Source organism: Glossina fuscipes, unplaced genomic scaffold, assembly GCF_014805625.2.
Source record: "Glossina fuscipes isolate IAEA_lab_2018 unplaced genomic scaffold, Yale_Gfus_2 2, whole genome shotgun sequence".
In the NCBI taxonomy this organism is placed as follows: domain Eukaryota; kingdom Metazoa; phylum Arthropoda; class Insecta; order Diptera; family Glossinidae; genus Glossina; species Glossina fuscipes.
The window spans coordinates 22,819,797-22,835,397 of record NW_023998416.1 but is presented as its reverse complement, the minus strand read 5'-3'; the positions used below and the strand labels follow the sequence as shown (position 1 = coordinate 22,835,397).

The 15,601-nt window shown below is 33.1% G+C and overlaps 1 protein-coding gene across 2 annotated transcripts in view; it reads left to right on the top strand.

Annotated features, from left to right (window-relative positions):
• Positions 1-15,601, top strand: part of LOC119634243 (zinc finger protein ush) — a 197,715-nt gene that overhangs the window by 36,152 nt on the left and 145,962 nt on the right. The window contains exon 2 of one of the 2 annotated variants that reach the window (XM_038028303.1): positions 14,520-14,544. The exons of the other annotated variant lie outside the window; for it this stretch is intronic. The gene's annotated coding sequence lies outside the window, so the exon portion shown is untranslated. The remainder of the gene's footprint in view (positions 1-14,519; positions 14,545-15,601) is intronic. 2 annotated transcript variants of the gene reach the window in all.

Genomic DNA, 15,601 nt, shown 5'->3' with positions numbered 1-15,601 from the left:
TATGGACGGACAAACGAGCAGACAAGCTTGCATTGATGCAGAAAGTAATTTTGACTCGATCGATACAGGCTATAAAAAGTGTGCTAAAACGAATGTTGTTTTCACGCCTACATCTACTTGGATGTGAGTCTAACCCTTTGCTTAGTGGAAGTTGTGTTATATTGAATCAGTTACCTTATAGGTGTGCAAATAAATTTTCGGGTTTTATACATGGGCAGCATTAATGATATGTGCGTAGTGTTATGTACATAGCGTGTTTTTTTTTTAATTTTGAACCCTTGTCAATATCAACTTGAACACTTAGTTGGGCCATCTAAGTATTTCCTGTCTTATATATAAATGGAACTGCCAGGAATAAACAGTGATAAAACAATCATAAGAAGTTTATAGCGTTGTAGACCAGTTGAGTTGCTAGGGAAACAAGCGCATTGGCAAAAGAAAAAGTTATCATCTTTCATTAAGTTAATGCACTGTCTCCTAAATGTCTTTTGACAAGGACAATATCGGAGGTATTGAAATAAAAAAAGATTTCCATATATTCGCAAACCTCAAAGGATTTATGTAGGAAATGTTTCGGAAATGCAAGTTTCCATACTGACAGCAACTTAAGGAGTATTATACGAAGGAGGCAAAAGCAATTTCAATCGAATCCTTACATTATTCTATTTATGGTCAGGAAATATATTAATTAACGTAATATGTTATAATTAATTCTTTTCTATGACGTCAACTATTTTATGTTTATTTTTTTATGTTTACTTTTAATACTGAAAACAGTCAATTTATAGATATATGTGGTATTCAGCGGTCTTTGGCAAACAGCTCAATGCAAAAGCGAAGCATTTTCATTCCGTTTAATCGTGACAGTGCTGAAAGATGAACGCGATACAATATTGAAAGCTTCTATAACTATGGATCAGACTGGGTGGACGATAAAAATAGATAAAATATTCATGACGCTCCATTTGTGAAGGCATGCTATGCGGACTATGCGATCTGAAACGCTGCAAACCAAACACACCAAACCATAACGAACCTAAAAAAGATGAGATTGAATCAAAAGATAAACGATAGATACAACTGAGCGAAATCGTTAAAGCAAGACTCTCGTCGTATGTAGGAAAACCCATGAAGAAAACGCCAGAAGTGTAAAATCCAGCCGTAATCATCGTAACACTGTTCCTGCCTCTGATTACCATTGGTATCAGTCGATGAGTTATGGTATGATTGCGTAGCGCTGCCAAACTTATGGCAGAAAAAGCAATATAAGTTTAAAAAAAATTGATGCACATATATGCGCACCAATAACTGAGAAAGATTCTATAAAATGCAGCTGCTAGCAGCATATCACGCTCTATATCAATATTCTTCTTTCCAGTTTCTATAGAGTGGAATAGGAATCATATTAAATTTGAGATTTGACATAAATTTCACTTATTATTATCAAATGGCAGTACACCTCTAAGCGTTCCTTTTCAATGTTGTGTATGTCTTTTGACTTGTTTCTCGGTTTACTTCGCCACAATCGTTTGGTTATTCTCTTCTATATATGCATTATCTGTACAATTCATCCAAAGACAGAAAGTTTATATGAGCTTGTTGTTATTCGTATTGATTCATCAATTGATTTGGAAATTTATGACACAAATGCTAGATAATTACTCTTCGACAGAGAGAGAGAGTGCACAACAAGGAGAAGCAAAGATATACAGATAGAGATGGAACAGTAGTAGTGTAGTAGTAGTAGTAGTAGTAGTAGTTAAGACAAAACTATAAGCTCAAGTGTAGAGATATTAACGATTACTTGAAATGCTAAGAACAAAGCAAATCAAATGAAAACACGTACACACTTTGAACAAGAAGATGTTCAAGGTTCGTAGCAAAATGATCTCAATGCTAAGGATGATATATATACGTATGTTGTACAGAACTATTGACGTCTAAAATATAATGATGCTGTTTGTCATTTAATAAGAATTCGATAACGCATATACATACATACATATATATACATATATATGAATATGGGAATATATTGTGAAATTGTCGTTAAATCATTTCTATATGAATTTCATTTGATATTTAGGAACAACAAAAGCTTGATAGGCCTCTGTATTGCTTACTACGTATAATTATTTCTCATTCGTGTTTCTCCTTTTTCTGCTGACATCAGCGCACACACACACACACACACACACACACGCACACACACATGCACACATCAGATATTTATAATAAATAATACCGAAAATGTTATAAGTTTTTCTTTTCTTTTTTATGACACTATCACGAGAAGCTTATCTAACATCTCAATGACACATGCAAGTTAAACTTGTGAAAATAATTGTATGTATTCGGTGTATATATAAGTCAATGTTGAATTTATTTTAAATGGCACATAAAACGCCGATGCTCTAACACACTCATTCAATTGGTTGTGATGGTTGTGTGAACTCCATACTGCTATCGTCGTATTATGATTAAAATACAAAATTTATGAAATCCTTAATTAAGTGAAATGCCAGATAAGTATAGAAAATATTTGAATTTGAAAAGTGTATGTATATGTGTTTGTACCTATAAATCTGTATGAATAAGTAAATAAAATAACTGATAAGATTTATGATTTATTATCGTTTAATTAAGAGAATGCTACGCCATGCTACGCTATATGTCTTTTGATATTATTAAGATTTTCGATTTGAAATGGAAAAGATGCTTACGGCCAATAGTATGAGGATTATTTTTTTTAATTTACTGTTTATTACAGATTTTAACGCTAAAAACAAATAAACAAAAGATGTAAGAAAATTTTAAATACTTTGCTAAAGCTTTGAAGGCGAAAGCCACATTATCAAGAATGAAACATAGTTTCATGCTGAGCATCTCTATGATGCGACTGAATTCTTTTTGATTTATATTAGATTGCTTGAAGTTTGCGTTGCTATCAAAAACGCTTCTTATTTACAATGATTAAGAGTCGCTCCCTTCGCTCCTTGCTTGGAAAAGCTTAACAATTTCTTTCTAGCTACTTGCATAGAGTATTGCAAGATCCACGCAAGATGGACTTATTTTCATTAACGGCGAAGAGAATAATGAGAAACTAGATCAGTTGAACTCGGTCGTCTTAAACTAACTGGCCATTCTTCAGCACAAGCAAATTGTTGTTGTTACAGCATCTTCCCACGAAAGACTTGCATCTTCCTAAGCTTACTGGCCCTCTATGGCGATTAGGTTTCGGTGAATGGATAATGAAACTCCAACGAGTCGGACTTGATTTGTCGAACAAAATCAACTCACATCAGTACCAGCAAAACGTTCATAATCTACTTTGTATCTACACTGTATACCTTATGTGTTATAAAAAAATCGACAAAATCTCATCCCTTAACTGACGCCGTTTGCGCTACAAGTTTACTAAATTTATGCGAACGTATGTGTAGTGCCGTGAAATCGTAAATTGTCCGAATAGTGACGCAACAAGCAATAGCAACAAGTATGAAAATTATATTCGTGTGCGACCGAATCTTTTGTACCCATTACCGTTAGCCAATGAGAGATTGAAAAATGGAAAATCATAACATTAGATATTCCATAATATTGGATGGACGTGGCTGATTTTTGATATTCTTGTAGCATAATTTTGTGGAAATTTATATCGTGTGTCTATTGCAATTTTCAATGAGCAATGAGCAAAAGACACGGAAAGCCGTTATGGAGTTTTTAGGGATTTCCCATCACCCAAGGACAAAAAAGGAAAAGAGAAAGGAAAAGTTAATTATTTGCTACTCGGTTTTAATTGGCTCTGCATCGTTACCGAAGTTAAGCTTTCGCTTCATTCAATTTGCAAGAAAACTTATTTGTGATAAACGTTTATCACAATTTGAACTCAAGGTTGTGATTTACCACCCACCCATCAGTGAAAGGTAGAGTATTTGGGAGTCAACGTGACTCGCTCAAAAGCATTTAGATCCGTTTAAGTCATTTCGCGCTGGCTTGACTTACCTGTCATCATTTTATGCCCAGCGAGTCAGTTTAAGAGGTCGTGGGAACTCCTTACAAACATTTCTAAAGCTGATAAAATCATTTAGAGTTACCAGTCGAAAAATCCTCAAATAGACCAACTGGAAAGTCCAAGTTTATCCAAGGACTCGCCGGTATCTTTTTATGAACTACCGCCGCTACAAACTTTTGAAAAAACGAATTTTTTTTTTTACGTATTTGATCCCTTAAATACTCAAGAATGAACTAAAAAAAACAATTGTGGGCGTAGCAATATTTTTTATGGTCAATAAATTTGATTTTTCAAATATGATTGTATGGCAGCACACTGTCAATGATATAGGAGCGCTTGCAACCTCAAATGCGGTTTCTTCAAACTATGAGTTTTTCAAATGACAAGCGGTATACCTTTAACAATTCATCCCAACATTTATCTTTAAAATAATACTCTAAAGAAATGCGTAGGATTTTTTTGCAAGCGAAATATTTTTATACTCCATGCCGCTTGAATTATTAAGTTTGTGCGAGTGTATGCAACATTCAGAAGGACTTGAGATCTACTTTCTGCAGCGATTTAAACTAGATTGTCCCTCTGTCCGCAAATGCCATTAACTTGGGGACTAATATTTTCATAAAATTTGGTACCCTAGCTTCTTTTGGCCCAAGCATGAACGGTACGGACCACTTATTCGCGTACCTCCAAAATAAGGCTTTAGTTTGAAAAATCTTTTGAAACAATCTAGGCTGGTGCAAAATATTTAAGGGTGGGCTGGGGCCCCTTATAGTGATTTTATTGCAAGCGATATTGTCAAAGAATGCTGTCTGTACCACGTGGGTACATGAGGAGACGTGGGAGATTAAATTGAATGATTTTTGTTCTGATTTAAATTTGCCGCGCAGAGCCCCGTTTTGCAATTTTGAAATTTTTTTTTCTAGTACTTAAAGGTACGCTTAACAAACTTCTTAGATATTATTATTTTATTCCCTTTCCTTCCATCAAAAAGAAAAAAGAACAAAAAAGATTCTTCCTTTTACGCTTACGTGTCTTACGGCTTAAGCTAATTAATGAGTAACCGATTCTCCACACATAAGAATATAATTTTTCTACCTTTTGTCTTATTAGTTCGAATATACTTGATCAAAATGATCAAATTTGCACCGTTTGGATCTCTCGTTAAATAGAAATCTAAATGCTCTCCATATACTATCTACACATAATCTGCTCGAAATGACAAAGTTACACAACATTTGCCCGTTAAATTAAGAAAGTTTTTTATTTTTGATTTCACATTACATTTACATTGGAAATAAAAAAAAAAAAAAACAACAAACAAAAACGAAAGTGCACATGAAAGTTTGATAAAAATTATCTTCTGAAAGATTTCGAAAAATTCGGAAATAATAGCGTTCAAGAAATTTTCTACTAATGGTTTCATATCTTACTTATCATGCACTTACATGCACGCACACATATGCAAATGAACGTGTATTCCTTATAAACAAACACACTTACAACTTACAACTTGTCAGGGTTGAAATGATTTTGTTAAACATTTTAAAACATTTTGTTTTTGTGCTGTTGTTTGTTGTGACGAACGGTGCAACGCAACAACCGAGCGCAACGCATTTACAATATTTATGGCTATGATGGAAAAAAGTGGCGCTTGTTGTGGTCATGTAAATTATTTCACATTACCCACACTATAAAATAATCTGTAAAGTACTTGTGGACCTAAACAAAAACAATTTCAGTAACAGCAGCACCAGCAACAGCGAAGAGTCTACATCTACTGCTTTGATAATATTGCATACCAAGCATCTTCATTGTCTCTGTCCGTCCGTTTGTCTTAGCGACTGCCTTGTTTTCCAAGTATACCCTGCAGTTGGAGTTGAGTAGTCTTGATAAGGAACTGAAAGTGACTGAGAGAACAGTATCACACACATACACAGGCAAAGCAAAATATATATATATATATATATATATATATATATGCACGCACACAAACAAATATAAAGATACGTTTCGTCGGTTATGTATTGTATATGGGTGAGTGCATCAATTCATTGCATTGGCGACATTCGATTACTTTGGATGATTTCTGTTTTGGAGTTCATATCTCTGTATCATAATGGAAAACGAGACTGTGAGGCTGGCATTTAGATAAGCGGGTAATTTTTTAAAAAGCCATCATTACTATCAACATTGGTATGTCGTTTGGAGGTTTTTCAAACTTATTGAATACGGATTAAAGACTGTGACTGGGTTTAAGGGGTCGCCGTGGTTGCTGTAATTTTAATGGTCGCAACGCATCGTCTTCAATACTATACGTAATACGTATATATGTATGTTATAAAAGCAGAAGTGATTAAAAAGGAATCAGTTTTGCGAATGAATATTAAGAAAAAAAAATTAAAAAAATAAAAAAAAAAAAATAACAAGAAAGAAACAATCTATACACACTTCACGGTTAAGCAAACAAGTAAAGCGATAACATTTGAAGTTAATTTTAGAAGTTATTGAGAAAATGCGAGAAAAACGTTATGCAAAACGAAAGAAATCAAAGAAAATTTAATTCATATAACTTGAAATATTTATGAGACTTTCATCCAATGTGAACTCGGTTTTTAAGACTTTCTCATAAAATTCTTATCATGAAAAATATTATGTACAGTTTATAAATATCTATCAAATATTTAAATATTATCTATTTAATGGATGCAAAAAAAAAAAAAAACAAAAACAAAAATTTATATGATAAAAACTTATAAATGTAGCTGCAAGTCTAATGCGAAAAATGATTAGACGAACGCTAGTTGCATATGGAATTTAGTAAACCGATAATATAGGATAGGAGGTACCATACATTGACTCATGTTAAGGCTTTTGTACAACATGAAAATGTTCTCTTTCCAAATCTAGACTGTAATATTTACGCATATATATATACATATGTATACATTGGGTGTGTAATTAAATTCAGTAAATTGAAATCGGTTGCTTCATACAACGGGTATTTGCTGTAAAGGTTTGACTGTAGATACCTTAGGTGTACGGCATAAGGTTTAGTGGTTTACAAGCTATCGTTCAGTACGCGTTCAAGTATAAAGCGATATAGGTCTTCTAAGGGACTGAATTTTAATGTATTCTAAACTGGGGAAAGGCGTGAACTTGAGCCTGCGAACATTTGCTTGAAGTGAAAATGCCGTAAGCTATGTGGTTCACAAGATTTCGTGTAAAAAACAGTAGCCTTGAGGACGATGAACGGTTGGAAACGTCTATCCGCTTCCAGTGAAAGCAATCTTCAGTTTAGGCCGGAAGCTGTCCATATTTTGGCTTATTCTTCAGATTTGTGTTCTTCTGATTAGCACTGATTTGCAGCAGCACATTAATATTTGATTGATCAGCAGCTCACAAAAGATGAAGATGTGAGAAAATGGGTTAGTGATGAGTTCTTCCCGAAATCACGAAGTTTTTATCACGACCTCACCCTCCGGATTAGCTTCTTTTTTTTTTTAATATGATGATATCACATATGGGATGGTATGAGCCTGTACTTGTAACACAGTGAAGATTGGAAAGAAGTGAGGTGGGAGAAAGCGATGGGTCGTACGTAGGCGTGCGTCGATATGCGATCAATCGGTAAGTGATATAGCTTTATCGACAGATCGCATACTATAGCTATGACTAAAGTAAACTTTGCCTCGGTAAGATTTGAAGCCATGACCACTGACTTGGTAGTGGCGAGCCTCACTTATTTGGCAACTCGAGTGTAAAAGGGGCAAAATAAGACAATGACGGGCAATTTCCCGATTATTAAGCTGTGTAACAGCTACGTCTTAAATAATATTGAATTTTATTAAAAACTTGTTGAACATATATGTAAATAAAACTAAATTATATTGTACATACATGTATATATATATATTTGTATACATATAAATTTGTATATTAACTTTTGTTTATCATTACTTACAGTTCACACAAACCGTTTCTCTGAACGTAATTTAAAAATTATAGAAGAATTATATATCGATTTCGCAGTTAGTTAATTGCTTAATATCGAGTAGAAAATCTCCCGCTTTTGCTTATGTAATAAACTTTTTTGGCTTTCTGCATGAATATTAAATACATTCCAAATTGTCTTCACAAAAATTGTTATTACTCACAATCATTCACTCACTTCAATTCGCACGAAATGTCTTCCCAAAGATTACCCCAGAAATCTATATGAGTCAGTGTTATTCTTCCCGCCGGCTTATTACTTACTAGATTATTGCTTACCTCCATTACTTATTAAATTATTGGAAATTAAAAAAAGTTTCTATGTGAGTGAAACTTAAGTTCCTTAAGTCCTTAAGTTTAACATAATAACTTTATGCATCTAAGAAGGATTTTTCCGTACACTATGTTTTACTCAGTTAATGATTTTTACCTTCACACAATGAGCAGGACAATCAATATTCTTCGAACACAACTGTACCGAAGGCAAATTTTGTAAATTTTTTATAAAAATTCCCTAAATATTTAAGAATGGTGAATGGTTAGTGAATCTTTGCGGATCGAAAGCTCTACGTAACTAAAAATTTGTCGATTTTTTGAATGCACTCACTGCTTAAAACTGTCGAAAACTAACATTGCTCAAAGCTTGAGTTGAGTTTTTCTTAAAATGAGTGCTTTCCAAGTTACCCATACTCCTACCGCCTTCAATTCTCAATTGATTGGACTCAATTTTCATCTACAGCTTGAGAATAACATTATTTAACAGACTACCGCTATAAACTTGAGTTGAGTTTTTCTTGAAATGAATAGTTTTTGTGTTGTCTGTGCAACCTTCAATTCTCAACTGATTGGACCCAATCTTCACCTGTATAGCTTCATATTCACATTGTTTAACAGAAGACGTAAGATTTCCTTGATTGGTTGATTTTAAATAATTTTTCACGTTGAATGGAATTACAATAAAAAAAAAATCTTACTCGACTTTAAAAAATATTTCAAGAGTATTTTTGGTTCTTTCCTTTATGTGCATAATTATGCACTAAAAAACTAAACTTAACTATCGTGAAGAAAATCTACTGAAGGGCTTTTTCAAAAAGGTTTTAGCGATAGATGTTAAGCCGCTTCGCTTATTTCTTAAATAACTATTCAAATATTGTTCTTTAAGTGCCGCAATAAATATGCATACATGTGCACAAAATTCATCCTAATGCATTGATTGGTCTCAGGTAGATAAATTAAATACAATGACGCACAATTTTACGACCGTACATGTACAGCAGCAATTCCTTTTAATCTATTAGCATAATACGTTATATTTCGATTTAATGGATTATGACGTTCAATGAGAATGGGAAGCTCATCTAGATCAAATAAAATTCTGCCATGACAATGTTGCACCGGACTCGGTTCTTTCAACTGCTCTCTCTTCAATCGTTATTTTCTACACTTGTTTTTCATTTACTCCGATTTGATTATTCAACTATTCGTCCTGTTTGCCACATACTGCGTCCCATCAGCTATAACGGCATGAGAAGCCACAAGTAAATTTTTCAAAATTCTTGAACTGTTTTACCTATATTTAGTTGCTTTTATAACTTACTCTGCCGTATAGATTTTTTTCAACTTTTCCGGCTCAAGAGGTTTTTTTTGTTGTTGTATTTACAACATTTTCTTGCTATTTCGTTGCATATGCCAACATTAATTCTATTTACGATGCTAATTTATATCTATCCTTCCAATTTTGCGGTACTTATGTCAACTAATCCCCTAATCCCATAATTTTTAATTGAAAACTTTTATTTCTGAAATTTATTTTTATTGCTAGCTTACCCAGTCACAGGCCGTACAACTTGCCAATTTGCCGATCTATTCGAAGTATATTATCTAACACAATAAATAATTCGACGTAAAGTAAGAATATGTTGCCGATTATTTGAAACTGAAGAAACCCACCTTATGTTTATATTTATAATTGAAAAAGGTATGGACTTACGTCCTTTAGGCAGGCGTTGGCCAAAACATTACATGGCATGATCCGAGTTTAGAAAAACTGAAGTTATTTCTTAAAAATTTTATTGTTTTTAAGCTTCTGTCTGATTTTCTCTCCACAGACCTTGCTTTCCTTGATAAACCCTACACATGTTAAAGTCTAAAAAACAGATCTACGTGGTCGAAATTTCGAAAATAGACTCACACGGTTCGAATTTGTCATTATGGACCAAATTTCAAAATTAAACCTTATTCTGAATTTCATATGAGGTGGGAACCAAGAACTCGATTCGTGCGGTTCAAAGTTGGTCCACTTAATTTTCATTTTTATAATTTCTGAGAATTCTTATAAGCGGTGCTATCCGAAGAATAGATCTACGTGGTCCAAATTCGGTAAGGTTGAGTTTCTTGTCAGATTACTACTAAGAATCAATTTTTACCATGAAATACTTAAGATTAGGCCTTGTTACCACATAAAGATTAAGATTTCGTAAGACCGCTTATATAAGAAATTACTCCAGCCTGATTACATTTTTCATAATAATTTAGAATTTAGATTTACAATTACTATAAATTGTAATTTTTAAAAAATAAGGCGTTATATGGGGAGTGCTCGAAAAAGTGGTCCGATTCGAACAATTTTCAATAGCGTTCATGATTGTACTGTATTTGCTCAAAATATCTCAAAAATTGCAGACTATAGGGTGAACGCAAAATTTACGTGGACAGACATCAGACAGGACAGACAAGATTAGATCGATTCCGAATCATTTTCCAAACGTGCCATAGTAAAAAGTGGGCCAATTTTATGCTCTTCTAGGAGCGCTTGTACGACAAGTGCTATAGGATATAATAAATGAATTTTCTTAATAATTTGTATAATTGTCAGTGTCACTTTGTAACACACTCTTTTATGACATGAATCGTTTCGTTCGTGGAACGGTACTTTTCCATCCAAGTAATCCCATCTTCAGTTCTCAGTCTCCAGTTCTTCATATACTTCATATGCATGTTTGCCGTTGACTGACATGACATGAAACGATTGGTTATATATTTTACATTTGAACTTTTCATATCATATTTACCTACACTTACATATCATGGTATACTCGAAATAAGTAAAGTATTAAGAAAATTCGATATAAGCCGATGAATATTTAGCCGTTCCGTTTCGTTCTCTATTTAAACCTTTAGTTTCGTACAATGTCGCATGTCTTCCACCTTGCGTTTCTTCATTTCTCAGGTTAACTCATTCCATTTCAATTGTATGGTTAATATAATAATTAATAAAAACGCACCTCATTCATTTTCAATCACTTTCAAAAATACAAGTAAGTATTCAGGCCGAATGGAATCAAAGCTGACTGCTGCCATGATTTATACTAAATACGATGGACTTTAACATAATGTTATGGAAACAGGCAACTGTTGCAGCTGCTGTTTCGTTACCTTTTGAATGTTTGTATTGAAATGTCCAAGCCAAGTTGGACCAACTTTCAACTCATTCTAAACGAAATGTATTAATGATGACGATGAATATGACGATGACGATGGCGATGACGATGACGACAACGGGCGATGGTCAGAGAAGTTGTTTAAGATTTGCAATGCTTGCTTCTTGTCATGTTGTTGTATATGCAAGCATGCATGTGATGCTGGCTTGTTGGCAAGTTGCTCGGTTGCCGTTTGCGTTATATGTTATTGGGAGAGAAAATTAATGTTAACAACTTGTTCTTATATGTTTAATTTTCGCATCAAAAAGGATCAAGTTTTTATAAAAAAAAGCGAAAACACACACACGCAGCATGCATTGACCATCATGCACCATATGAAGTGTTCTTTTCTGCTCTTTTTTTTTTTTTTTTTTTTTTTTTTTTTTTTGGTTCGGTATGGCGGACGTGAATTGAGGCCGCGAGGGATTTAAACGTTGGTTTTAAAGCTTTGATGTTAAGCACATTCACATATAACAGCAGTTTAAACAAACGGTGGCATGAAAACATTTTAATTATGTGTTATACACGTTATAAAGCAATTGAGTGCGTGTTCAGATTTTCTTATATTTCTTATTGGGGAATAATACATTTGTTTACTTCTTTTTTTTTTTTTTTTTTTTTTCTTTTTTTTTAATAGGAATATTTAATTAACTTTTTAAAAGCGAATTACTTAATATATATTTATATATATATATATATATATATATATTCTTAGGCAAAATTATTTGTGGTTTTTGATAACGTAAATAACAATTTAATTACAATTCTTTCATTTCATTTTCTTTAGTCTGTTCGTTCGTTTAAGTGTTGCGATTAATTCTATACCATGAGTATATACACAGCATTATCATCCCACCAGAAAGTAAATGAACTACTTTATTCAAACTACTTACTTATTTATTCTAGATGTATTTCTATGTAGAACAGCTGTAGTTCAGTTGCTGTGTTATTGCGTTATTGTAAACGATAGAATGAATATTGATTCTCTTATATGCAGAATATACATATGTGTATATATATATATGTATATATATATGTTTATTCTCAACCAAATGCAAGAAATACAAGAGACGCAAGATACGTATGAAAACGAATTCCACAATTATTTTGTGTCTTCATTTGTGAAGATAAGCATACACCCACCTAATTTTAATCGCCATCTACTTGACATGGATATATTACTGCTTGCGTATCTATATTTCATATACATTTGTTTGTAGAGATAAAAAATCATTGAAGTGGCTTGTCATTTACTTGGTATGCTTCAAGCATCTCTAACTAGATTCTCGAGTATTTTTAAATAACAAAAAAATAAAAAATAAAGAAAAAGGAATAAACAGAGACTAAATATAGTGCCATCGGCGCACACGTGTTTTTTTTTTTTTTTGGATAAATTCCGAAACTCAACGTAACAAGAATTAATTACAAACAGTAGAGAAATTGCATCCGTGTTGAAGTGAATGTTTGCACCCTACACCACTTGTCCTATATGAATGTATTTGGTTTGCACGGATATACGCAACACCTAGAAGGATATGAAATAGACTCAATTTATACTACTGTGTTCACCTTGTATGCGGTTGTTTAACCTCCAGACAACAGGATTTGAGATATTTTGCTGAGATTTGTTACACTGACATTTACAAGCTCAAGGACGAAAGCTGTTGAAAACAGTTTGAATCGGATCGCTGTTTTGACTACCTCTCCTACAACGCCTTATTTTGAAAAATGCTTATGCCCACTATACTGTTTTTACTTGTTTTGATATGTACTACTTACTAGCTTTCCCCATTCATATATCGTGTACGGTTTAAATCATTTTAAAACCATTTGATAATAGCTGATAAGGATGAGATATTATCTTATTTATAAATCAATGTTCAGCATCTGTCTCCGAATTTTCCTATCCGCCACTCCACATTTGGTATAGCTCTCTCTCCCTTGCCCGATTGTCTTCTAAGCTGGAGTGTGTCCGAAGCCGCTCGCAAATTGCCCGATGAGCCTGCGGACTTCGTCTGAGTAAGTTTAGCCAAGCAGGTGCAGACAAAGTGACTTGGATACTTATCAACTAAAATTATATCAATATTAGTTACTCTGGATTAATTTCGCGTTTTTGGAAGTGTGAAAGCGAAATCTATAAGAAAGGGTTACATTTTAAAAATAAGCGAAAATCTTCTATATATTTAATTCAGTGTCTTCGTTGACCTTTGGCTCACGCACCGGGAATAACTGTGCTTAAGCTTTTTCATTATATTTGTAATGCAAAGAGATTGCTGACCAAGACGAAAAAAACTGTATGTATCTTTTTGAGCAAGCGAAGATTTCATCCATCCGTCGTCTTTTACCAACGAGGCTGTAGCTTGGAACATATATTGTCTTGCTTGAAAATTGTATTCACGCTTAGTATGTATGTGGTTTCCTAAAAAATCTTATAAAAAAAAATGCTTTAAAAGATTCTTCTTTATAATCCGTAGCTTATAATAGACATCGATGCAAAATTTAATACAAACTTTGGAAAAAGTTTAATTGGTTAATAGTCTAATGGTATCAATTAGCCAAATGATGCGCCCTTTACTCAGTCATCTTTCTTTTCTTACTTGGTTTGCCTTGGTTTGTCTTGGTTTGTCCATTTTAGCAAAGGAAAGAAAGCGTATATTGAATTTCGAAATCTGTTCGAAATCTTAGGAAATATTTCAAACTCTACAAGACGATATCTCCTCATTGCAATATTGCAATTCTCAGAAAGAACGAAAACTGCATGAAATATATATGGGTTAGTAAGCGTTGCCGAATTATCCAAACATATGAGATAAACGATTTATACGATACGATATGTGATAGATATATCACGTAATTGCTTTTTCGTTCCGATCGTGCGATCTAATAACATACACAAACTATTCATGAGCATATAATACTCAGCATAAGTCGGATATATAATTTATCTTTCCCCTGAAGAAGGAGGAAATATTTTTTGAAAAAAAAGTTTTAAATGTTTTTAATATCTTTCTCTTTCTTTATTATCTTTCTTTCAGGTTAGTCTACGACTGAGTGATAATAGTAAGTATATGTTGTAAAAATTCTTAATCATTTTATAAATATTTATGATCTCATAATTTTCAAGAATTTCACACAGAACGTAGCAAGTGTTAACAAGGAAATCTTGTTCTCTTCGAATTTTTTTCAACTCTAAGATACATATATAAAAAATATATAACATATATATAAAATATCTATATATTTCTTCTCTCTCTAAGATACATATATAAAAAATATCTTTAATAAATTTATTTTTTCAGGGAGATTTTCCAATTACTCTTTCAACTAAAGTAAGATTACCTACGAATCATGAAAGATCGACAATTAAAGAGAACTTTGCTCTATATGGAATGCCATAGTGCAAAAGAAGTAAGATCGCTATTGCATCCTATAATAAACAAAGCTATTCAGAATTTAATATATAAGTGGTGTAGTTGAAGCACCAATGTACTTACGATCTTGCTCTAATTAACGACCAAAGAAAGAAATTTTAGATCTTAGGTAGGATAAGCACCAGTAACTATCGGCTATTGGCTCCGTTTTTTTAAAGAAAACACAAACTAGATAGTTAGTTACCTTAGCCATTTGAATAGGGTCAAATCTACGATTGGTACTTTCAAGGTTCTTTCTATAATCTCAAACGATCCGCTTACGAATCTTCGAATTTGGGAAATATTTTGCCATTCCCATTGTGTATATATGCTTAATCCACAATTGCAATTTAGAGGCATATACTTTTTAAGGATCAATTAGTGTCTTGCAGTAGCATATATTTCTTGCAAATGTTTCTATCTTGGTTTTCTCTATGTTGGTTGGATATGGTTATGGAACGAGATTAGGATTAATAGGTGAGTATTGCGAATGGTAGCACCTTCGGCTTTTCTTTATCAATTTCATTTTTGATAATAATTTTTTTTAATATATTTTCGAAGATTAGCCTTTTCGCACACCTGGCTGCTAGATCCGCTCGCTCATTTCCCAAGAGGATAGTACAATTCTGCACCCAAAGTATTTTGATTTGTCTCCTTAAATAGCAACTGTATTCTCTGCTTTGCTAGTGGTGGTTTACCTGAAATAT